This window comes from Muntiacus reevesi, chromosome 6 (genome assembly GCF_963930625.1).
Source record: "Muntiacus reevesi chromosome 6, mMunRee1.1, whole genome shotgun sequence".
NCBI classification, from domain to species: Eukaryota; Metazoa; Chordata; class Mammalia; order Artiodactyla; family Cervidae; genus Muntiacus; species Muntiacus reevesi.
In genome coordinates this window covers 19,129,149-19,155,955 of record NC_089254.1, presented here as the reverse complement: position 1 = coordinate 19,155,955, position 26,807 = coordinate 19,129,149, and positions in this window count along the sequence as shown.

The window sequence follows — 26,807 nt, the reverse complement described above, 5'->3', positions numbered from 1 at the left end:
AGCACTTGTGAAGGTCATCGACCAGGGACACAATCTCAATTAAAAAAACAGAAGCTTAATCATAGGAATATAGAATGCCTATCCATATCTGCCACACACCTAACCACCACATCAATAGGGCCCCTGTAAAACAATGAAAGAAGTGTAAGCATCAGGCCCTATTTAAGAAGGAATCTCTCGGGAAACCAGTAGACCACAAGGGACACAAAAACAAGGACCCCAGAGGAAATTTTTGCCTCTGAAATCACACGCAGCAGAGAATAAAGATAACTTAACTCTTAGCCACACACTCAAGGATTATTTACCCCTGGTCCTTTTACCTGATGCATCATATCTGGCTTTCAACAGAAAATTGCAAAGTATGCTAAAAAGCAAAACATAGTCTGAACAGACAAAGCAAGAGTCAGAACCAGACTGAAGGATGACAAAGATTTGGAAATTATCAGACTGGGAATTTAACTTTGATTAATATGCTAAGGGCCCAAATAGAAAAAGTGGGCTAAGAACAAGAACAGCTAAAATAATGAAATTAAAACTTAGAGACTCAAAAGGAAGGGCTGGAAGTCACAAACATTTAGTCAAGGAAAAAATTGCATTTAGTAGGCTGATCAGCAGGCTGGAAAGAATCAGTGAACTTCCAGGCATATCAGTAGAAAGTTGAACTAAAAGGATAACAAAAAAAGAACTGAGGGAGGGTAAATGTTTCTTAAGCTACAAAAATAATGTCCATCGAAATTGTATAATTGGCAAGAGGGTGTATGTGTATACTTGTCTGAGTTAATTTTTTAAAAAGCAGCTGTGATGTCCACACAGTTTTGGAGCTTCATTTATCTAGCATGATGTTTTGTGGGATATTTTATATACCACTATATAATACATTATTTTATTAAAGTCTGCCATTTCCTACCTCCAACCTTCTATGCCCTCTTAGTCTCTCAGGTGTATTTGTTTATATTTTTTTTTCTTTCATATAGAGAATGCATTATCATCTAGTATGGAAATGTGTCTGTATGAGTTTGGTAGAGGGAAATTGTGAATCTCACCAAAATGTTCAATACTAATGTGCATCTCCTGAGACAATCTGCTTTCCATATGTAGGTTTTTTTGGTCTGATGATTTCCTCAAAACAACTAAAAAGGGACTTTGGAGGAAGTTTAGAGACTACTTTTTAAGGAAAGAAGAAAAACAAAAGAAGAAAAGTGGAAAGGGATATATTAGGGTAAAGGAAGTAAAAAAAGTTTCCAGGATGAGTGTTTTAGGGAGAAAAGGACAGCAAAAAAAAAAAGGAAATAATAAGGAAAATGATACTTTCAAAGGCATAAACCCAGGTCTTCATGCCTTTTTGTCTCTTCCCTAATTGTATGGTATTGTCACTGGTTTCTTAATAGACCAGGAAGAACTTGGGAAAAAACGGAGGAAACATGTTAGGATACTTTCTCAGTTCCTTTTTTGCTTTTATTGGTATTAATTTTCCTATCTTGTTCCACTTGACCTTTGTAAGACAGAGAGAATAAAGACATAGCTCTGAAGTTAGTATTTATGACAACCCTGAGATTAATCACATTTTCTGAGTTAGTAAAAATTCACCTTGAAATAGTGGACTGCAGTGTGCAGTATGTCATAGTGTACTGCTTCCTTGCTTCTCACATTACCTGGATTTTAAGATGTTCTTTTTGTCAGTTTCTGTGTACTTTCAAACTGTGTTTCTATGACAACAACTTATAGATATAAAATTAAACTTGATTTTTTAAACTGGTATGCCTTAAAAATAAAACCTTTAAACATTTCATCTTCCTCATCTCTTTTATTCAATAGAAAGAACATTCATACACTATCATAGCCCTAGGCATATTATTCATGAATTCCAACTGCTTGAGTCCATGATTAACATAGAGAAACCTCAACACTGAGTTTTTGCTATGATTTCTTTTTGCTGACATGTTAAAATATAGATCTAAATTAAATTTGGTTACATACATACACGTGTGTGTATTCTATGTAAATCTTTTATATATTCTACATATGACGTGAAGAGTGAGTCTGTAGATAGTAATTTTCAAAAATGTAAAAAATTTATATTGCTGTCTTCTCCAGTATGCACTTGCATCTCTACTAACTTGAGTGGAGTTTTATAAAATTGGTTGTTCAAATTTAAAAAATTTACTAGTCTCTTATTTATTTCATACTCCAATCATTCTAGGATTTTTTTTGTTGTTGTTTGTTTTTTTCAGTTCAGTTCAGTTGCTCAGTTGTGTCCAACTCTTTGTGACTCCATGGACTGCAGCACACCAGGCTTCCCTGTCCATCACCAACTCCTGGAGTTTACTCAAACTCATGTCCATTGAGTCAGTGATGCCATCCAACCATCTCATCCACTGTTGTCCCCTTCTCCTCCCGCCTTCAATCTTTCCCAGCATTAGGGTTTTTCTAATGAGTCTGTTCTTCGCATCAGGTGGCCAAAGTATTGGAGTTTCAGCTTCAACGTCAGTCTTTCCAATGAATATCCAGGACTGATTTCCTATAGGATGGACTGGTTGGATTTCCTTGCAGTCCAAGGGACTCTCAAGAGTCTTCTCCAACACCACAGTTCAAAAGCATCAATTCTTCAGCACTCAGCTTTCTTTACAGTCCAACTCTCACATCCATACAAGACTACTGGAAAAACCATAGCCTTAACTAGATGGACCTTTGTTGGCAAAGTAATGTCTCTGCTTTTTAATATGCCGTCTAGGTTGGTCATAAGTTTTCTTCCAAGGAGCAGGCGTCTTTTAATTTCATGGCTGCAGTCACCATCTGCAGTGATTTTGGAGTCCAAAATAATAAAGTCTGACACTGTTTCCCATCTATTTGCCATGAAGTGATGGGACCAGTTACCATGATCTTAGTTTTCTGAATGTTGAGTTTTAAGCCAACTTTTTCACTCTCCTCTTTCATTTCATCAAGAAGCTTTTTAGTTCTTCTTTGCTTTCTGCCATAAGGCTGGTGTCACCTATGTATTTGAGGTAATTGATATTTCTCCTGGCAATCTTGATTCCAGCTTGTGCTTCATTCAGCCCAGAATTTCTCATGATGTACTCTGCATATAAGTTAAAGAAGCATGGTGACAATATACAGCCTTGACGTACTCCTTTCTTGATTTGGAAGCAGTCTGTTGTTCCATGTCTAGGTCTAACTCTAGCTTCTTGACCTGCATACAAATTTCTCAAGATCCAGGTCAGGTGGTCTGGTATTCCCATCTCTTTACAAATTTTCCACAGTTTATTGTGATCCTCACAGTCAAAGGCTTTGAAATAGTCAATAAAGCAGAAGTGGATGTTTTTCTGGAACTCTCTTGCTTTTTTGATGATCCAGCAGATGTTGGCAATTTGATCTCTGGTTCCTCTGCCTTTTCTAAATCCAGCTTGAACATCTGGAAGTTCACGGTTCACGGCCTGGCTTGGAGAATTTTGAGCATTACTTTACTAGCATGTGAGATGTGTGCAGTTGTGTGGTAGTTTGAGCATTATTTGTCATTGCCTTTCTTTGGGATTGGAATGAAAACTGACCTTTTCCAGTCCTGTGGCCACTGCTGCGTTTTCCAAATTTGCTGGCATATTGAGTGCAGCACATTCACAGCATCATCTTTTAGGATTTGAAATATCTCCACTGTAATTCCATCACCTCCACTAGAATTCCATCACCTCCACTAGCTTTTTTTTTTTTTTTTTAATATTAATTGGATGTAAAAAATACACACTGTGCTAAAATATGTCACCTAAAATCTTTGCCTTGGAGCACTGAGTCTGGTCATAACCTCTCATGGAATATTAACAGCATATAAGAATACCCTGAAAAAGTGTTAAGCTTCCTGAAAACCTAGAGAATGTTATAGTTTTCAGCTTTTATCTTGTACTTTTCTTATTATATACATTTATATTTCTTCTCTTTGCTCTCAATCCTGAAGAGTCTTTCCTACTTAAGGTTTTATGGTAATTTTATTGAGTTTAATCTCTCAATGTAGATTCCATTTGCAAAATTGTATTTGTGATATTTTGAGGGCCATAGACAGAGAAGAAATCTTTCTGGTGATTCCCATTTTATATTTTAGGAATCTGATATTGATGAGAGCCATATTTCAAGAGAAATAAAATGGTTTGTAATCCATGAGGTGCTCTGTCCTTTACTTGACCATCTACATACCTCTCTTGCCTCAAGTCATTTTTTAGGAAAAATATGAAACTAGGGAGGCCTGACCCCTGTGACTTGGCCCTGTGGGTAGATCCCACTCATTTCTAGTACATCACACTTAGAATGCTGTTGAAGTTTGCCTCTGACTGTGGCATGGGGATGGGACTATACCTTCTCTTGGCTAGATTGTATTATAATCTTTGTTCCCAAAGTGAGTATGTAGACTATTAAGGGAAATTAAAGAGTCCGAAATGCAGTACTTGGATGCAATCTCACAAATGACAGAATGATCTCTGTTCGTTTCCAAGGCAAACCATTCAATATCATGGTAATCCAAGTCTATGCCCCAACCAGTAATGCTGAAGAAGCTGAAGTTGAATGGTTCTGTGAAGACCTACAAGACCTTTTAGAACTAACACCCAAAAAAGATGTCCTTTTCATTATAGGGGACTGGAATGCAAGTAGGAAGTCAAGAAACACCTGGAGTAACAGGCAATTTTGACCTTGGAGTATGGAATGAAGCAGGGCAAAGGCTAATAGAGTTTTGCCAAGAGAATGCACTGGTCATAGCAAACACCCTCTTCCAACAACACAAGAGAAGACTCTACACATGGACATCACCAGAAGGTCAACACCGAAATCAGATTGATTATATTCTTTGCAGCCAAAGATGGAGAAGCTCTATACAGTCAGCAAAAACAAGACCGGGAGCTGACTGTGACTCAGATCATGAATTCCTTATTGCCAAATTCAGACTTAAACTGAAGAAAGTGGAGAAAACCACTAGACCATTCAGGTATGACCTAAATCAAATCCCTTATGACTATACAGTGCAAGTGAGAAATAGATTTAAGGGACTGGATCTGAGAGACAGAGAGCCTGAAAAACTATGGACAGAGGTTTGTAACATTGTACAGGAGACAGGGATCAAGACCATCCCCGTGGAAAAGAAATGCAAAAAGGCAAAATGGTTGTCTGAGGAGGCCTTACAAATAGCTGTGAAATGAAGAGAAGCGAAAAGCAAAGGAGAAAAGGAAAGATATTCCCATTTGAATGCAGAGTTCCAAAGAATAGCCAGGAGAGATAAGAAAACCTTCCTCAGCAATCAATGCAAAGAAATAGAGGAAACAACAGAATGGGAAAGACTAGAGATCTCTTCAAGAAAATTAGAGATACCAAGGGAATATTTCACACAAAAATGGGCTCAATGAAGCACAAAAATGATATGGACTTAACAGAAGCAGAAGATATTAAGAAGAGGTGGCAAGAATACACAGAAGAACTGTACGAAAAAGATCTTCATGACTCAGATAATCACAATGACGTGACCACTCACCTCGAGCCAGACATCCTGGAATGTGAAGTCAAGTGGGCCTTAGAAAGCATCACTATGAACAAAGCTAGTGGATGTGATGGAATTCTAGTGGAGATATTTCAAATCCTGAAAGATGATGCTGTGAAAGTGCTACACTCAATATGCCAAAAAATTTGGAAAACTCAGCAGTGGCCACAGGACTGGAAAAGGTCAGTTTTCATTCCAATCCCAAAGAAAGGCAATGTCATATAATGCTCAAACTACCGCTCAGTTGCACTCATCTCACACGCTAGTAAAGTAATGCTCAAAATTCTCCAAGCCAGGCTTCAGCAGTACATGAACTGAGAACTTCCAGATGTTCAAGCTGGATTTAGAAAAGGCAGAGGAACCAGAGATCAAATTGTCAATATCCGATGGATCATTGAAAAAGCACGAGGGTTCCAGAAAAACATCTATTTGTGCTTTATTGACTACACCAAAGCCTTTGACTGTGTGGATCACAATAAACTGTGGAAAATTTGTAAAGAGATTGGATACCACACCACTTGACCTGCCTCTTGAGGAACCTGTATGCAGGACAGGAAGCAACAGTTAGCACTGGACATGGAACAACAGACTGGTTCCAAATCAGGAAAGGAGTACGTCAAGTACGTCACCCTGATTCTTTAACTTATATGCAGAGTACATCATGAGAAACGCTGGGCTGGAAGAAGCACAAGCTGGAATCAAGATTGCCAGGAGAAATATCAATAACCTCAGATATGCAGATGACACCACCCTTATGGTAGAGAGTGAGGAGGAACTAAAAAGCCTCTTGATGGAAATGAAAGAGGAGAGTAAAAAGTTGGCTAAAAGCTTAGCATTCAGAAAACTAAGATCATGGCATCTGGTCCCATCACTTCATGGCAAATAGATGGGGAGACAGTGAAAACAGTGTCAGACTTTTTTTGGAGGGGGGCTCCAAAATCACTGCAAATGGTGACTGCAGCCATCAAATTAAAAGATGCTTACTCCTTGGAAGGAAAGTTATGACCAACCTAGATAGCATATTAAAAAACAGAGACATTACTTTGCCAACAAAGGTCCGTCTGGTCAAGGCTATGGTTTTTCCAGTGGTCATGTATGGATGTGAGAGTTGGACTGTGAAAAAAGCTGAGCACCGAAAAATTGATGCTTTTGAACTGTGGTGTTGGAGAAGACTCTTGAGAGTCCCTTGGACTGCAAGGAGATCTGAACAGTCCATCCTAAAGGCAATCAGTCCTGGGTGTTCATTGGAAGGACTGATGCTGAAACTTAAACTCCAGTACTTTGGCCACCTCATGGGAAGAGTTAATTCATTGGAAAATACCCTGATGCTGGGAGGGATTGGGGGCAGGAGGAGAAGGGGATGGCAGAGGATGAGATGGCTGGATGGCATCACCGACTCGATGGGCATGAGTTTGAGTAAACTCCGGGAGTTTGTAATGGATAGGGAGGCCTGGCGTGCTGCGGTTCATGGGGCTGAGAAGAGCCGGACACGACTGAGCGACTGAACTGAACTGAACTGAATGAATTTACTGTAGGCTTCAGGTCGTTGACCCAAAGTTCCCGTTGCTTGGTTTGATAGATGGAAGATGAGGTGGCTTAGCTAGCTGACTGCTGCTCGTCACATCAGCATCAGTGACTTGAGGTAGGTCTGTGTTGTCGGGAGATGTCGTAACTGAACATTTTAAACTTCAGTCTTCATTTCTGCCCTTTTCTCCAGTGCGCTCAGTCTAACCCCCTTGGGAGGCCCTCCTCCCAACCACACACATACTCAAATACACAGAATTTCCCAACCCATCTTTCCTGTTGTCCCACGTGTCTTTCAAATTTTGTAGCCTAAAGCACATATGAAAGTCTTTTCTCATCTTTCCTGATGTTCTTCTGCTGGCCTTGAAGAAGTGGATGCTTTGTACTAGTGTTTGTCTTCTGACTGTTAAAGGAGAATGATGAAGACTTTTGTCTCCCATTTAGAGGAAATAGATGTTGTTGTGGGTAAAGGGCTTTTATTCCAGGCTGAAGCTCATTTTCACCCAAAGTGTTTGAAATCAACACACTTCCCACTGTGACGACTCATTTATTTCTAAAGGTCCCCATCTGGTCTCTGTGAGAAATTCATATTCTTCCTATTAACATAACTTTGACCTTACTTGTAACAAACAAATAGCTAATAACTGTGGTCTTACCAGAATGCAAGAGCACCTGCCTTTCCCTGCCCTGGGCTATGTTAAAAAATTGTCTTATATTAATAGGCAGTGAAAGGTGGTATGCCTATTTGCCTCTTTTCAGTTTCTAGATTTCTTCATGACTATTAGGGATGAGAAAGCAATTCAATCCAGCAGATAAGTTTTTAAAAAATAATTGGTCCAGTGTTGTACTAAAATTAGTAAGCTAGGAAGCATAACCTCTAAAACTCATTTTCTTCAGTCCCACTGTCATCAGTATAGATTTTATATCCTCTGTCCAACATAGGAATATTTCGAGATGACTTTATGGAACTTTCATTTTATTTTATTCAAAATTTCATGATAAACTAGAATAAAATTATAGATGCTTTTGTTTATGCAGGGAGAATAACAGGATAATCTAAGAAATCTAATTTAAACATCTATGCTATGTGTTTTTTCAGGATAATTAAGATTATCATTTCAGTTACTTAGATCTCTGTATCTTTTGGGAACTGTTTTTGGTTAATGAAAAAAATACAAAGACATTCATGGCTGCCATCCTCAAAGAATGAATATTTTCACAAATACTATGTTTTGTAAATAGCCACCAGATACTGAAGTTTCTTATGAAAATGAACTTCACATAAAGCTTTCAGGCTTTTAGATTATTTTTAATAGTTTGATAAGTAATGTATATGAGAGCTTTAATTTTTCCAAATGCTCTCATATCTTGTCTTTTACCTGTACTGTGGTATCTGCTTCCTTCTCTGGTTAGCCGAAGTTTTTTATTTTAGTCCTAATCCTTCACTAATGTGTTACTGAGAGACGTAGCAGGTAGAACTTATTCCTCACCCTGGTATCTACAATTTGTTTCACTCCCTTTCACTTCATCTGTGTATTTCTAGATAGCTTTTTTTCTTTTCTTCTTTACCTTTTGTCTGACTCTGTCATTACCAAACATCTTCCTCTTTCTTTCTATTTTTCTAAAATTATCTACTCTAGCTGTATTTTCATCATTTTATTGCTGAACTTTATGTCTTTTCCAAGGGTCTTATAACAGGAAGGAAAATGATCTACTGACACTATGTAGAGTAAGAAGAATCACATTTTGTCCCTTCCCTGTTCAATGAAATACCTATGTCCGTTTTATGAATTTATTGATTACCTACAATGTCATGTGCCAGATACTGCTAGGGGCCCTAGGACACAAAGATAAGCATGCTGTTGTTCTTGAAGTCAAGAACCGTTTAAAGTAAATGCCAGAGAAATGTCTGATTCAGGTGTTGCTTGGTTTTTGATGACAGGTAATTCAAAGCCTTCAGACAATTCTGATGGCAAATTATTGTAGATCTCCATATCCAGATTTAAATCATATATACTAACCAGTTCTTTTGCATTACTGGAGTGTGGATGTAGTCTGAACTACTGTTTCTAAATAATGAAAAATTTTCTAGATTTTTGACCTGTCTTATTTAGGAGTAGGAAATTATTTTAAATAGATCACATTTTCTATTCTTAGTATTTTATGATTGATTTGATTTAAGATATCAGAAACAGTGGGGAATATGATTATCATGTTATAGCAGTTGGAGGGTAATATTACAAAGTAGTGGCCAAAGTTAAAAGTCATTTTTATATGAAATAATAGAGTGAATATTATGTTCACATTTTTTCAAATTGTGTTTATTTGGGAAATGCAATTAATGATGACTTAAGAGACACAGATTTGATCCCTGAGTCAGGAAGATCCCTTGGAGTTGCAGTGGCAACCCACTCCAGTATTCTTGCTTGGAAAATTCCATGGACAGGGGAGCCTAGCGGGCTGCCATCCATAGAGTCTCAAAGAATCGGACATGACTGAGTGACTGAGTACACAATTAATGATATTTTTATATTATCAGGGAAAATCTTAGTTGACATTTGTTGTTTGCTTTGTGACAGTTGCTCTGCCTTGCATGTATTTAATATTCTAGCTGATCTATGACTTTGATATCAAATACCTCACCAATTTATTCTACTATGTTCCATATGATGTTAGTAACTTGTGTTAGAAATAGATCACACCAATTAAAATTTGTATTATCTAAGTATTTCTGTGCATAGACAGTCTTTTCTTTGTGATTAATTTATGGGCATATCTTAAAATTTCTTCAGAAGTAATTGATTCAGCCAAATGTCTTCTCGAATTCTCCCCATCTTCTAGATGCTGCAATTTATAACATGCTTTCCTATTCCTTTCCTGTTATTGCAAGTCTTTGTTCAAACTTTGATCCTCATGTTAAGATTTTTTTTTCCCCATAATATCAGTACCTGCTTATGAATATAATATTAGGATTGGAAATCATAAGGGTTCATGGAGAGTGGTAAGAGAATACTGCTGTTTCCCACTCTGCTGTTCGGTATATTTTACTTGGACCTTGTTCTGTCCTGCTCCTGTGATTCTCAAAGTCCTTGTTTTTCTCTCAGTTTGCTTGAGAGCCTGCTGTGATGAAAGGTTCTAAAATAAGGTTTAAATTTACTTCCCTCTATTACGTTTTCAAGAACTCTTCATTATACCCTCTATGTGTTTCCCTTGTAAGTGCAGATGAGGTGGAATGTGAAATGAGTGACATAGCTCCTGGTAGTAACCAATCTTAGAAAACACCAAGAAAAGGTTTTCATTTAGGGAAAGGATTATACAGGGGGAAAAAAATGTAAAAATATACAGATGCAGTAGACCAAGAAGGAAATTCTAAGTAAAAAATAGTCCAGTTCCTAAGACAAGGGGGAATAAAACTGATTGCCTAATTGCTTGGATATGTAGAAGAGGGTGGTAGATAATCAGTAAATTCAGACATGTTCCACATGTCTTTATAAATTATTTTCCTCTCAACTCCCCCGAATGCACTCCTTGTCCTTCACTCTGCCCACTTGTTACAGCTGCCTTGCTGGATCCCTTGCCTCAAGACTTGGAATCCATCAGCATGAAATTGGCATGGTTCCCCTTTCAGGAGGTTCAGGAAGGTGTCAGATTGTTTCCAGCCTTAAAAGTATATCAGGAGATAGCTGGTTTTGTTTCCCTGTTTGTTACCAGATGCTTTTTCTAAAACACAATCTATTCCATAACACCATACCAATATGTTCACAGCTAGAAAATTATTTCTTAGAGGTTTTCTGGGTTTCCTTCACATTTTATTATAAGGAAAATTTCCCCAGGCTTATTAGCACACATGAGTGATTGTGACATGCCTAAAAACAGATTCCCAAGCTATATTATAAGATGTGTGACCAGAGAATTCATGTCGATTCCCAGCTCTAACAGCTTTACTGATTTTAGTAAATTTATTTTTTTACATAATTTGTAGTAAGTTTATTAAGTTATAAGTATAAACTACATCCTGACTACTAATACTGATGTCTGTTTAAACATATAGAATAGAATTTAGGCATGAACTTAATTCCCTGAAAAAATTTCAGATGTTACCTAGTACTTCATCCAGCTTCAGTTTTTCTCAATGAATTAACTGTGGCCTGTTTCTAGTGTGGTCTGTAATCAATTGTTTTTCTTTCATCATGAGAGTTTTTAACCATTCATTCACTTACTTGATAAAAATTGAATGCTTACTTTGTTGCAGGTAATCTGTTATAACATAGCCTTAAACAATACATATCCAGGCTCTGCCTTCCACAAAACCAGGGAGTTAGAGATTTTTTTTTTCCTTTTTTGACTACTTGCTAATAACTACATCCTTATCCTGATAATTTTTCTTTGTAGCTAGATAAAATTGCTGCAATAATTTCTATTAAAATGTCTCTTGTTTAGGGAATGTACCGCAGTATAATAAAGGCTGTACATGACAAGCCCATATTGAACATCATAATCACTGGTAAGAAGCTGAAAGCTTTTCCTCTATGATCAAAAACAAGATAAAGATGCCCACACTTGCCATTTTTATTCAACATGGCATTGCAAGTCCTGGCCAGAGCAGTGAGTCAGGGAAAGTAAATTAAAGGTATCCACATTGGAAAGGAAGAACTAAAACTCACTGTTTATATTATAGATGACATGATAATACATATAGAAAACTCAAAACTTTACCAAAAATGGACCTAAAAAAAGATCTCAGTGAAGTTTCAGGATACAAAATAGTATACTGAAATCTGTTGCATTTATACACTCCAATAATGAACTAACAGAGAAATTAAGAAAACTGTTGTATTTACAGTTGCATCAGAAAACATAAAATACTTAGGAATAAGCTTAACAGAGGAAATGAAAGACCTGTATGCTGAAAGATATGAGACACTGATGAAAACAATTGAAGAAACAAATAGAAAGGTATTCTGTGCTCATGGATTACAAGAATTAATTTTGTTAAGTATCCATACCACCTAAGGAAATCAACAGATTCAGTGCAATTCCTATCAAAATTTCAATATCATTTCTCACAGAAACAGTACAAGCAATCCTAAAATTTTTACAGACCCACAAAAGACCCTGAATAGTCTTAAATAAATAAAAACAGACACATAGATCAGTGTAACAGAACAGAGAGCCCAGAAATAACCTCACACGTAAATAGTCAATAATTTACAGCAAAGGACACAGAATATATAATGGGGAGAGGTGAATCTCTTCAAAAAGTGGTGTTAAGAGAGTTGGGCCACTCTTGGAGAAGGAAATGGCAACCCACTCCAGTATTCTTGCCTGGAAAAGTCCATGGACAGAGGAGTCTGGCGGGCTGAAGTCCATGGGATTACATGACTGAGCATGTGTGCACGAGGGTGGAGGAAAGTGGGTTGGTAGCAATAAAGTGGTAGAACTAAAAAAAAAATTAAAAAAAAAAAAAAGAGAGAGAGTTGGGCCACTCTTATGCCATATACAGAAATTAACTCAAGTGGATTAAAGTCTTGGACCTCAGTCTGAACCCACAAGTTTCCTAAAAGAAAACATAGCCGATAAACTCCTTGACATTGTTTTTTACAGTGTTTTCTTTTGATCTGACAACAAAAACAAAAGAAACAAAAGTAAAGAAAAAAATGTGAGACTACATCACACTAAAAATTCTGCACAGGAAAGGAAATCAATAAAATGAAAAGGCAGTTATCTGAGTGGGAGAAAATGTTTGCAAATCACAATTCTAATAAGACATTGATAGCCAAAACAGGGGTCTTCCCAGGTGGTACCAGTGGTAAAGAATCCACCTGCCAATACAGGAGATGTGAGAGTTGCAGGTTTGATCCCTGAGTTAAGAAGATCCCTTGGAGTAGGAAATGGCAACCCACTCCAGGACTCTTGCTTGGAAAATTCCATGGATAGAGGAACCTGGTGGGCTACAGTCCATGGGGCTGCAAAGATTCGGATGCAACTGAGCACGCATCCAAAATATACAGACAGCACACATAGCTCAGTAGTGCCCCCCCCCAAAAAAAAAGTAATTTAAAAAACGGAGAAGGAGGATCTGCATAGATGTTTCTCCAAAGAAGACGTAGAGATGTGTCCACCAGGTACATGAAGAGATGCTCAGAGTCACTAATCATCAGAGAAATGTGAATCAAAACCTCCGTAAGATATCATCTCACACCTGTTAGAATGGCTATTTTCAAAAAGAGAAGAGAAAACAAGTGTATGGAAGGATGTGGAAAAGAGAATCTTTGTGTGCTGTTTTGGGGAATGTAGATTGGTGCAACCACCATGGAAAATAGTATGAACGTTCCTCAAAAAATTAAAAATATAACTACTGTATGATCCAGTGATTGTACTTATGGGTATGTATCCAAAGAAAAGTAAAATACTATCTTGAAAAGATATCTGCACCACATGTTTATTGCAGCATTATTTACAACAGCCAAGTTATGGAAACAACCTGTGTTCATCAGTGGATATATGAAGACAATATGGTATGTATGTATAAAATGGAATGCTACTTGACCATAAGAATAAAATTTTTCTGTTTAAAACATCCTGGATGTACTTTGAGAACATTGTTGTGTAGTTGCCAAGTTGTGTCCAACTTTTTTGCTATCTCACTGACTGTATAGCCAGCCAGGCTCCTTTGTCCATGGAATCTCCCAGGCAAGAATGCTAGAGTGGCTTGCCATTTCCTACTCCAGGGGATCTTCCCAACCAAGGGATCAAACCTGCATAGGTAGGGGGATTCTTTACCACTGAACTGCCAGGGAAGCCCTCTTGAGGACATTAGGCTAAGTAAGTCACAGGAAGACAAATGTGTTATCTCACTTGTACGTGGAATAAAAAGGAAACCAAAACAACAAAAACGAATCTCATGGATAGAGAGAACATAGTGGTGGTTGCCAGAAGCATGGGTGTGGGGCTTGAGTGAAATGGATGAAAGGAGTTAAAAGGTATAAGCCTCTAATTATAAAATAAGATATGCGGATGTGATTTTTAGCATGGCAACTTTATGTTACAACAGTATATTGCATATTTGAAAGATACTGAGAGAATATATCTTAAAATTTCTCAGCACAAGAGAAAAAAGTCTGTAAATATGTATGGTGATGGATCTTAACAGACCTTATTGTGGTGGGCATTTCACAGTGTATGGAAATGTTGAATTATTTTGTTGTAAACCTGAAACTTATATGATGTATGCCAATTACACCTAAATAGAAAATGTAATGATATCTGTTTATATTATAAAAAGATATGTTAGTAACAAATAAGTTATACCAAGTGAATGGTGTGTGTATATATATTTACACACACACATGTATATGCACACTTTTATATATACATGTATAATACACATACATATATGTATATATATGTCAATATCTGCCCATATATATATTTACATACATACATATATCCTTCTAGATTTTCTGTGTATTAAAGTTATATTTTACATACAAGTGATCATACTGGCTTTCCTGTTCTACAGTTTTTCTGTCAAAAGTATGTTAGATATTTTAAAAATTTCAATCTACTTCATTTCTTTCAATTACAATATTTTCATTTTCATTGGTCAGCTAATATCCCATTGATTGGATTAATCATGCTCCAGGAGGTGAATATTTGCATTTTTTCTCAACTTTCGCTGTTTTAGACAATGATGAAAAACAACACCAAATTTCATTGCTATTTTAAATCTTTGTTAGCATTTGATATTCTTTGATTATGAATAAAGCAGAACAATTTTTCTCATAGATCAAATGCTTTATTTTCCCATACGTAGACTAGCACTTCTTCTGATAGGTTTCTGTTATAAATTTGGAATCCTTGATACTCACTTCTACATTTTCCCTGTATTCTCCAAAAGAATTATAAAGACAAATTTCCCAGGATCCTTTTTTCCTAACTGTTCTCAATTATATCAATGAGAGACATTGGAAAGATAGCTAAAATCAGAATTGAAAATTGGACCATTTTGGATTGGCTTGTGCTAAACTCTGGGAGTTGGTGATGGACAGGAAGGCCTGGCGTGCTGCAGTCTGTGGGGTCGCAAAGAATTGGACATGACTGAGCAACTGAACTGAACTGAAACTAATCTGTTGTACAGATTTGGTTTTGGTGAACTAACTGACCTGATTTAAAGTTCTGATTGGGTCAATGGATTACCATCAAACACTTGCAACTGATCTAGTGAACTCAGTCCATATGAAAGTTATGCAGATAATTTTCAAGTAACTGCTGTAAGCATGAGAAGAAGTGATTCAAATGTAGAGGTGATTCAGTGCCATTCAGGAACAAAGCAGCAGCTTCTGTATTTTCTCTTTGGTGGCACATTTCTGCTGGTGCCTGTACAAGGTGTGCTTTGTCAGTTGATAGAGTGACTCAGCATGGACCCCAGATGCATGCTGCCTTTTAACATTGATCTCCTGTTTTGAAGTGTGGTGAACTTGATCATTCTGAACTTCAGACAGCAAAGATCAGTAACATAGTAAGAGTTGATGGAATCCAGTCCGGGTGATAATATTACCAAAAAGCCAAAGGATTTCATCAGAGATGGTAACTAGTTCTTTAAACTAGCCAAGAGCACAGTTTAGAAATGTCAGTCCTAGAAATGTGTTGGTTTAGGATAATTAATATATAGATTTTTGGTATATTAAAGTTTTACCAAGATGATTCTTTATCTTCTTGATAAGCATAACTCCTTTGCTAAGAGGACACTGTCATAATGATAGAAGAGTTTGCACAAGGGTATGTAGAAGAATTCATGCTGCGTGTATCAGCATATTCAGTCCTAGGTGGATGTCTTGATCATTTAAACACATGGTAAAAATGAAATGTGTATGTAAATGTGACTCGAGTGATTTTCAGGATACGTATTAACTAGAAATCTCATCTGGAAAGCTATATGGGTGTGTGTGACATGGGGTTTTCAGAATTTTTGAGAAACTTCTTTGGTAAGTGTTTCTTAAGATGATGAATATATTATAGTTGGGATTTTGTACCTGACTTACATAGTCTTGACCTGCTTATCTGTGAAGCAGAGTAAATAATCAAAATCTGTCTTAGAAGTGTCAATCTTTTTTGCTTCAGGGATCAAAAAGTCTAGAGGTAAGCAACATACCAGGATAGTGATTTTTTCTAAAGATTGCTTAGCCAGTCTAAAGAGAGTCATGGATGGAGAAACAGGAGAAACATAAATATAATTTTTTCTCCAATTTCAGATTCCATTTTTGTGCTATTTCTGTTTTATTCTGGATATTTCAGGATAGCCTGTGCAGTCAGATATTGTATTTAAGACTTGACAAGCATTAGTTATCTTTAAGTGAATAGAACAGTTTTCATAAATAGAAGTATATCTTATTTGTCCTTTTTTCTTCTAATGAAAATAATTAAGATCATATCTAACTCTAAATACCAGAATATATTGACATTTTAAAAGAATCACTTCATTGAGTATTAGAAGCATTTAAGTATAGTCTTGGTTTATGGTCAAGTCAATGATTCTATGGACTCTACTGAGTCTTCATATTTTATTAACCTTATCATATATAACTAGTCCTTATATTAACCTTTCAAATAAGAATTATTAGCTGTGTTCCACATGTAGGAAAATTCAAGCTTTGAAAGACACAGTTTGTATGAGCTACTAGGTATCTGAGGGTTTCAGGATTTGAACCCAGTCCTTAAACCATCCAAAGCTTATGCTCAGGAATGATAGTCATTACCAATTTTGTAAGAGTATTCATAATTTTGGAACTCTCTTTTCTTAGCATTGTTTTTTCTTACCATTCACTTTCTTAGATATTTGTTGGAATAAAAGAAATAAATGTTTTCCATTGAATTTTGTTTTTGTTAGTTTTGATTTTTAAAATATGATTTTTGATTTTTAATTTTTCTTGCAATAATGTGAAATCCAAGAACCTGTAGTTATTGGATTAAAAAGTGTCCCCCATCAGTCCTTCCTCATTTCAAATAACCAAGAAATGTCATTGTTGTAAAATTTACCTTAGTTCTGCTGCTATCCAAAAGCCTACAAACAATAAATGCTGGAGAGGGTGTGGAGAAAAGGGAACCCTCTTACACTGTTGGTGGGAATGCAAACTAGTACAGCCGCTATGGAGAACAGTGTGGAGGTTCCTTAAAAAACTGGAAATAGAACTGCCGTATGACCCAGCAATACCACTTCTGGGCATACACACCGAGGAAACCAGATCTGAAAGAGACTCGTGCACCCCAATGTTCATCGCAGCACTGTTTATAATAGCCAGGACAGGGAAGCAACCTAGATGCCCATCAGCAGATGAATGGATAAGGAAGCTGTGGTACATATACACCATGGAATATTACTCAGCCGTTAAAAAGAATTCATTTGAATCAGTTCTAATGAGATGGATGAAACTGGAGCCCATTATACAGAGTGAAGTAAGCCAGAAAGATAAAGACCAATACAGTATACTAATGCATATATATGGAATTTAGAAAGATGATAACGATAACCCTATATGCAAAACAGAAAAAGAGACACAGATGTACAGAACAGACTTTTGGATTCTGTGGGAGAAGGCGAGGGTGGGGTGTTCAGAGAGAATAGCATTGAAACAAGTATATTATCAAGGGGGAAACAGATCGCCAGCCCAGGTTGGATGCACAAGACAAGTGCTCAGGGCTGGTGCACTGGGAAGACCCAGAGGGATGGGATGGAGAGGGAGGCGGGAGGGGGGATCGGGATGGGGAACACATGTAAATCCATGGCTGATTCATGTCAATGTGTGGCAAAAACCATTACAATATTGTAAAGTAATTAGCCTCCAACTAATAAAAATAAATGAAAAAATAAATAAATAAAATTTACCTTAGTTCCATTGATAGCACTTGGAAGCAAAGGTGGAAATCACTAAATATGACTTTTATTTGAATAGCGCATTGACTAGAAGATGGAATTGAAATGTTAAGTAACTTATCCTTGATTAACACTAAAATTTAACATGTAAATAGTTCTTATGAGGACAGCATTGGAGGACAGCAGAAGTTTTTATCTACTTCTTTGGTATTAAATACCACCTCCATGCATGAATCTGACCATTTATGCTCTAATACAGAACATTTTCTTAAAACCCAGACTTATGGATCCAGTTGCCTAATTGACATTTCCACTAAGATTTACCAATATTTTAAAACTTCTTAATGTGAAGTAAATACATGTATGGAAGAGTGCCCTCCACCCCAGTAACTATTATATTAATGTTTAACTACTGCCCTAACACTTTATAGTAGTCATCAAGATTTTAAATATACATTTATATATTAGTGATGGATTATTAGCTTAATGCCTGTTGACATAAGCTCTGTGTTCCATCAGTACAAGGTTTTATTCAGTATATGTATCAATCATCTAGCAGACTGCCTGATACTTAGCCTAAATAATACATTGAGTAATGAAGGGACTATGAAAAATACAACTAATTTGTATTATGTACACAGACCAGTTTGCTGATACATATAGAATTTTCTGATTAATTCAAGGGATAAGGAGAAAGGGAGAGTTGATTCTCGTTGATTATTGTACCCACTTTTTTTGCCATGCTATGTTGCATGTGGGGCTCTTAGCTCCCCAAGCAGGGATCGAACCCATGCCCCCTGCATTGGAAGCATGCAGTCTTAACCACTGGATCTCTGGGGAGATCCCTCTGCCCACATTTTCTAGTAACAGGATTTAGTTAAGTGTCTACATTTTCTTCTGGTCTTTCTGCTATTATTCAGCAAAATGAAAAACAGTGTTTTCTTTATGTGTAACAGATAAAAAGTCCATGTACAAAGCCTACAGTATTTTTATTTACTGTCTCTTGAATAAAGAATGGAGAGATTTGTAGTTTTAGTTTATGTAACAGCCAGGCAGGCGTGAACATTTTTATGAAAACGACATCAGGCTGGCGTTGGAAAATCATTCTTTCAGCATGTGTCATTAGTTGGATCTCTCATCCTTTTCCAGTTTATTTTTCTTTCCTCCTTAACACTTTTGTTCCCTCTCTCCTTTCTACCTGCCCTTCTTTCTTTCTTTTTAATGTCTACCAACTCTTCAGGTCTTTTGGGAGTACCCTTGGGGCTTGCTCTGGTGGCCCTTGGTGCTGAGGAGGAATAGAGCAGCATATGGTTGATCAAAGCCATGTTGAAACCACTGGCAGATATCCTATGTGTATAATTACTGTTTAGGGCTTTTTTGGCTTTTCTGTTGAATGGTCCCTATTGTGCCTGATTAATTAGTTACTGGTTTGAACACTTACACAGCTGCAATTATGTAATTTAGAGGAAAGAACCCTCATGTGTGTATTTGCAAGCTCTCATAGTTGAAGACTTCCCTTCAAAAAGGATACTGTAGATAAGCAGATAAGACTTTGAAAAAACACACAAAATATCCTATTACCCAGGCTAAATGGCACTAAAGCAAGTTAACAATAAAACAGCAAAAAGAAGCCATACCTTCTCTTCTTTCTGCTTACAGTATCTCTTTACTGAATAGTGAAACATTATTATATACTCTATATTAACATGACTTTGTATGTTTGATTCTGTTCTGTGAATGACCCACAGTTGTATGTGAAACCATAGAGAGTAAAATGATTTTTCATATTAATGCTTGAATATTATAATTCATCAAGAAAATGTACTATAAAATATATTTTATAAACAAATTCTTAAATTTCATCCTTAGTAATCTGTATACAGCAAAAAATATAGATACATAGCATGGGTGAATACACACACAGCTCACACTTTCATCTGTTAATAATGTCAGTTCTTTTATCTGATGTCCTAATACAACTACATATTAGCTTTTTTGTCTCCATTATTTTAAAAACAAATGCTAAGTGAAGGACAGTAGATATTTTGATGATCAGTGTGTCATCTTGATGCACACATTAAAATTTTTTAAAGAATAAATAACATTATTGAAGTATCTTTTCTGTAATCTTCAAGTTTAACAAAGTCAAGTTGATAGTCTACTGTAAGTTAATATAATGACAAATTACTTATGTAATATTATTGCTGTAGTTTAAATGTATGCATGTGTGTAAGTGCCTGTGTACTATATAACCTGAAGAGCTTAGGTTTTGATTATGACTCTTCTAATTTAAATAGCAAAGATGGTAAAAGCAGAGTATCATAAATCTGTCAATGGCTTTACTTGAGATTATTTTTACTTGAAGCTTCAGCAATGTTTTTCCAAAATGAATATTTAAAGAAGATGGCCTGCCATACACTTTGTACCCGAGCTAGTGCCATTTCTGCACCTGTTGCCCAGGGATGACTTTGGTTGTGGAAGCCGTGGGAGTGATGGACAGCAACATGATGAGTTCAGGCCATGCTGAATAGCTGTCTCTGTAATACAGTGTCAGTGTGAATGAGAGAACAGTTCCCTGACTTCTGTGTGACTGCTCTTTTTGAGTAAGTTTGACTTTAATAAAAAAAAAAAAAAATGAAAGTGGGAATGTAGGGAAAGTGTGGTCTACTACTCAGGGGTAAAGCATTTTCTCTTTTGCCTTATTCATTTTCTAAACTCTTTAATGCTAGGTTAAGTGGTGTGGGAAAGTTACTAAGGTGATATCCCGAGGCTTGGCAGTACAACTCAGTTTAGAGGGAAAAAATTTTAGTTCCTTAAACATTTCTTTTGGTAAATAGTAATTGGTAAGTTAATGTTTTTAAAGCACTCACAATTGCTAAGCTGTCATTTTTTTTTTACAGTCCATCATATGACTCCCAGGATGAGTACATGCCAAACATTTATGCAACTGATTGTAGGAAGAGAGCTATGTTGGCATCAGAGAAAGATTATTGGGAAAGAATGGCTAGGTTAGTTACATAACTGATTAATGTCCTGCAGGGTGTGCATGCTCATTTGTTCAGTTGTGTCCAACTCTTTGCCACCCCATGGGCTGTAACTGCCAGTCTCCTCTGTCCAAGGGATTTTCCAGGCGAGAATACTGAAGAGGGTTGCCATTCCCTTCTCCGGGGGATCTTTCTGACCCTGGGATCAAATGCATTTCCTGCACCAGCAGGCAGATTCTTTACTAAGCCACCTGGGCAGTGGCCCATGAACTTGGGGATTACCTTTTCTACCAGACAAGTCATTTGCATCACTATCACGTGAAAATCTACCAGTTTACTGGTAACTTTACCTCCTCTGGGCTTTTAATTAATGAATATGTCAAACACATATTCTCCTTAGTCTGGTTAAAGAATGCTGCAGTGTGATACCCAAAAGCTAGACTGTTTTCCCTTTGCCTTATTTCCAAGTGTGAATATTTTTTTCTCAGCAGCAGTCCAGTCATTGATGTATAAAAAGCAACATATAAATGTTTAAAAACAAGGGAAAATGTATTATGTTTAGGGTGAAAATTAGAGAATAAAACTCCTCTGCACAAAATAGAAATTTATTTTATTCCCGAGTTGGGTGTGAGGAGGAGATGAAATAACAGAGAAGGGACCAGAAATAAAAAACATAAGTTGAAGAGAAGAGGAGATTGAGCGCAGCGTGAGGGAAGGCTAAGGAAACCCATAGTTGTGGTGCTCCCAAAAGGGACTTTGAGAATGGCGATAGCTAGGATTTGAAGTTATTTGTACTGCTCAGTGGATGATATAATTTCTTTGTCTTCCATTCTTTAGTAAATTCTGTGGTCATGAATGTTGTGTGTATGCTTTAATTTGTAAATTGGTGAATGATTTTTTGTCTTGTATTAAGTTGTTTCAGTTGTGTCTGACTCTTTGGGACCGTTTGGACTGTAGCCCACCAGGCTCCTCCATCCATGTAATTTTCCAAGCAAGAATACTGGAGTGGGTTGCCATTTCCTACTCCACGGGATCTTCCTGACCCAGGAATCAAATCCACATCTCTTATATCTCTTGCATTGGCAGGACTGTTTACCACTAGTGCCACCTGGGAAGCCTGAATGATTTTATAAATAGATTATTTATAAATAATATTTATAATAATAAATAGATTATTTATAAATAAATAAACACATTTATGAATATATTTATGTATTCCACAACAACTTTTGAACCCAACTATGCACTGGCTATGTATGAGTTGCTGGACATACTGAGAGTAATTGAACAAAGAAAATAAAAATGAGCCTTTATAGAATTTATAGTTTAGTGTGAAAGTTGGACAGTACGTAGATGAACACATCAGTATGTAATTGTAACTTTTGGTGAAGTCTGTAAAAATAGGATACAGTGATAGAGATTGATAGGTTTAGAGATCTATTTTAATGGTTTGGCCAAAGAAAGCCTTTCCTCTGTGGAGGCCTTTAGGCAGACCTGAAGCAGAGAACATCCATGAAGAGGGAAGACATGTCTCTGGGTGATAGTTGCTTAGGACTGCCATAACAACCACAGACTTGGTGGCTTAAAACCACAGTATTTATTCTCTCCCAGTTCTGGAGACTCTAAGTCCAGAATCGAGGTGTCAGCAGGGATGCTTCTTTCTGGAGACTCTAACAAAAATCCAGTCCCCGCCTGTCTCCTGGTTCCCCGTGGCATCTGGCCAGCCTTGACGTTGCTTTGCTTGTAATCGCAGTGCTCCAGTTTCCACCTCTGTCTTCACCGTGCCTTCTGTCTTGAGAGTGTCTGTGTTACAAGTCTCCCTCAGCCTTCTTAGAAAGAGACCGTCACTGCATTAGGGATACCCTAAATCCAGGATGAACCCACTTGAGATTCTTAATTGCCTCTGTTCAACACCAGGCCGTGTGTAGTTGCTCGTGTGCAGAGACAGCAAGTGCTAAAGAGTTCAAGGAAAGAGAATGTTTTGGGGGAGAGGAGAATAGGTCATTTTCCAGGTGACGTGGTGGGCAAAGCTGTCATGTTGCCAGCTATGAAAGTGAGTAGAGCTGGAGAATCAGCCTCAGGTGAATTTTCAAAAGCATGAGGAGTAATTTGGGCTTCACAGGGCCTCAACAGGGATTGAAGTTGTCTGTGAAATCCATTTGATGTTCAGCTCATTGTTACCTTTTCTCATAGTACTGTCAAAGTCTTGTGACTTAATGAGCTTATTCTAAGTGGGTGTGCTCTTCTGCCTTATGTATAAATTGTCTGCATAATTACTGCTTGTGATTTTCTTGTCTGTTCCGAAAGGGTCATTTTTCATGGTCCTAGCCTCTCTTGTTTTGTTACCGTATTCCATTTCTGAAATCATCAATGCCTCATGATCCATTTTCCATGTCACATCTGTGACAGAGTGAATCAAAGCCGTAGTGCAGTGGTAGTATACAGGTTGTTCATACTGGCTGAGTCTTTTCCTATGATGTCTAAGTATACAATATGCATATATCACCACTTTGAAAAGCAGTTGTAGGTCCCTTCACGAAGATTTGCCAATAGAATTCAGCTTGGAGTATAAAATAACTGGTTTTGGAATATTATTGAATCTGAAGAACTCTTGTTCAAGTAGGCCAGTTCCACTAGTGTCAATTTTGTCTCATGTTAAGGGAATGGTTTTAAACTCTCCTCCATGAGCATCATTTTATATAATTGAAGACAACTTATAGAAAGGTTGTACTGTGAAACCTGAGATTATATCTGGTGGCTTCCTTAGATACAAATAATACAGAGATTTCCTTTAGCCTCTTTTTTTTTTACTGATCATTTTTTAAAACTTATTTTTGGTTGTGCTGGGTCTTCATTCCTGCACATGGGCTTTCTCTAGTTGTGGTAAGTGGGGGCTACTCTTCGTTGTGGTGCAGGGACTTCTCGTTTTGCCGGCTTCTCTTGTGGAGCATAGGCTCTGGGCGCACAGACCGCACTGAGGTTTGCAGCACTCAGGCACAGTCATTGCGGCTCCTGGGCTCTAGAGCATGGGCTTGGTAGTTGTGCATGGGCTTGCCCTGAGGGCTGTGGAGTCTTCCCAGACCAGGGATTGAACCTGTGTCCCCTTCATTGGCAGGAGCAATCTTTTCCACTGCACCACCAGAAAAGTTCCTTTCTTTAACCTCTTACATGTGGCTTTCCAACTTCCTTACCAAATAATGTGAGTGTCCCAGTAGCATACTGGCCTGTAGGTAGGGTTATAATTGTTGTTAGTCATTCTTCAGCATCTTAAGGTGGATACCTTTAACATTGTCAGCCACTAACCTGAATGCTGAAATAGTAACATTAATAAGACCCTGTTTAGGAAAACTTTTGATCAAATGAATTTTTTTGCATTTCTAACTAGTTTCTCCTGCTTATAGTTTCCTCAAAGTAATTTAACAGCAGCATCCCTTAAAAGGAAACCAATTGATTACTGGTGTAAGTGTGGGGACTGTAACATTGAGAAAATAGTTGAGAAGGACAGAACAAAGTCAGTTCACTCATATATATCCTGTGTACCTTCCTTCTGCAAAGCAAAAGGAAATAAATATTACAAAGGTTAAAGTTGGTCTTTCTGTCAAGCAAAGGACATACTTTAAAGTATGAAGGACATACTTTAAAAAAACCTTATATAAAATAGCACTTTGTGATTTGAGAATGTTCCCCCAAATGTGTGCTTGGATCCAATGTGGAATATACACTGAAGAACTTTGGGGAGCATACAATAATTTTCAGTAGTTTAACTAGAAAACTATGTCAAATAGCAACTTAAAATTTAAAAGCAAAGCAGATGAATTAATTTATTTGTTGACTCAAGATGGGTTATAGATAAATGAAGAGAGCAAAAATACAGCTTTTCATGAGGGAGCAAATGAGATGTGTCTCACTGCTAAAATGAAATGTGACTAAAAAAAGCAGTTTGGAAAATAAGATTGTTTGTTGGGATTGCATTTAAATATGCTTAAGAAAATAGCCATGCCTTGTGACAAATGTGAGGTGGTGTAGAATAATTTACTGAATACTGTTTTGTGGGAACATTTTCTAAATCATCATGTTAGATTTATTTTTCCCATTAAAATATAAAAAGCTCCTCACAATTTATATCCCTTAAGAGAATTATAAGTTACTGGTTTATTGCATTTCTTATATTTAACTTGAAGCTTGTTTGGTTGTTGTATTTGACCTTGAATAATGAGAAAATAAACCTAAGTTTAGAGCAATATTTTCTTTGTTTTATTACTTTCATTGTTTTCCCCTTTTGGGTAAATTAATGTATGTTTCTGGTGTGGGGACAAAATTTAGAGCAGGGGAATAAATCAACAGAAGGGAGACTGTCATTTTTTTCTGTCAATAAGGGTGTTTTTAGACAAATTCTAGCATTATGAGGACTAAAGGACTTATTTTTGATAAGAGAAACAAAAGTCAAAACCAGAAGTCTTTGTTTTTTATTAATTAATATCCTTTGTATAAAAGTTTTCAAGATGTTTCTTTTTCAGGTAATTATATATTAAAATTCATCTAATGTTAAAACTAGGACAGTAGGTATTATTAGATTTTAAATAATAGACTATATAAAGCATATTCTTATAGCGTTTCCTTCTAAACCTTGAGTAAAGTTATCTAGTCTACCTTTCTGGCAGAACTGGTTGATTAGCTTAGCATATTCCTCATAGTGAAGGAGAAAATTTCAGCTCAAAATTTCATCAGTTTCACTCTCATTTTTGTAGCCTCAATTTCCTCTTGCTAAAATGTGTAAGTTTTTATACTTCTGATGACAACTATAAAATGTGCTGCTCAGTAAGATAAGACTGTAGGGTTTACCATAGTTTGTGTATCTTATGGATTATGTCCATACTTTTGTTCACAACTGTGAAGGAAAATTGGACTGGATGATTAGACAGGGAAGACTCAGTTGAAGACTGTTGCAGTGGCCGGGGAAGGGAGATGGAACTCAGCTCTGCTCAAGCAAAAGTCTGGAGGAAATTGTAAGCCATGAAGTGAGATAGTGAAAAACTAGTGAGAGATGTACGTAGTAGTGAGGGGTTTGGTCAGAGTGACTAGGCCAATTATTTGCAAACTGGTGATTATGGCTTCTCCCTACCAACAGGAGCACTGTCTTTCTGGTTGAAAATAGGTCAAAGGGATGGCTTCCATGTTTTCCAGAGACATTCTGGGTCGAGAGAGACATTCTGGGTCATAAAACTGGCAAGAGGCTGGGAGAAGATTTATATCTCAAAGAGGCAGAGAAAGAATATAAATAGCAAATTTTCTAAAGTAAGAGAACTCTTGTTACTTTTCTAAAGTGAAAAGAGAAGTCAGAGGCTTGTGAAAATGAGTGTGAGTCGCTCAGTCATGTCTGACTCTTTGCCACCGCATTGACTGTAGCCCCCAGGCGACTCTATCCATGGAATTCTCCAGGCAAGAATACTGGAGTAGAGTGCCATTCCCTTCTCTAGGGGATCTTCCCGACCCAGAGATTGACTGAGTCTCCTGCATTGCCAGCAGATTCTTTACCGTCTGAGGCACCTTATAGTCAGAAGGAAACCTGTCTCAAGTCGAGTCAAGCTGAGGGATGCTTAAACCAAAACTAAAGTCAAGATCAGTTCATTGGTTATGTCTCCAGAGGTCATCAAAGAAAGTATTCTTTTTATGAAGATTATTTCATTTCCAAGTACAGTTAGCCCTTGAACAATACAGGTTTGAGCTGTGCAGGGCCTCTTCTATGCAGATGTTTTTCAATAAATATGTACTAAAGTACTACACAGTTCATGGTTGAATCTGTGAATGAGAAAGTGTGAGTACAGAAGACTGTGTGCTAATCCCCTAACACTTAGGCCTATTAACATCTTAAAACATGAAAATAGTTATATTGCTGCCATCACTAGTTCCTGTGGCT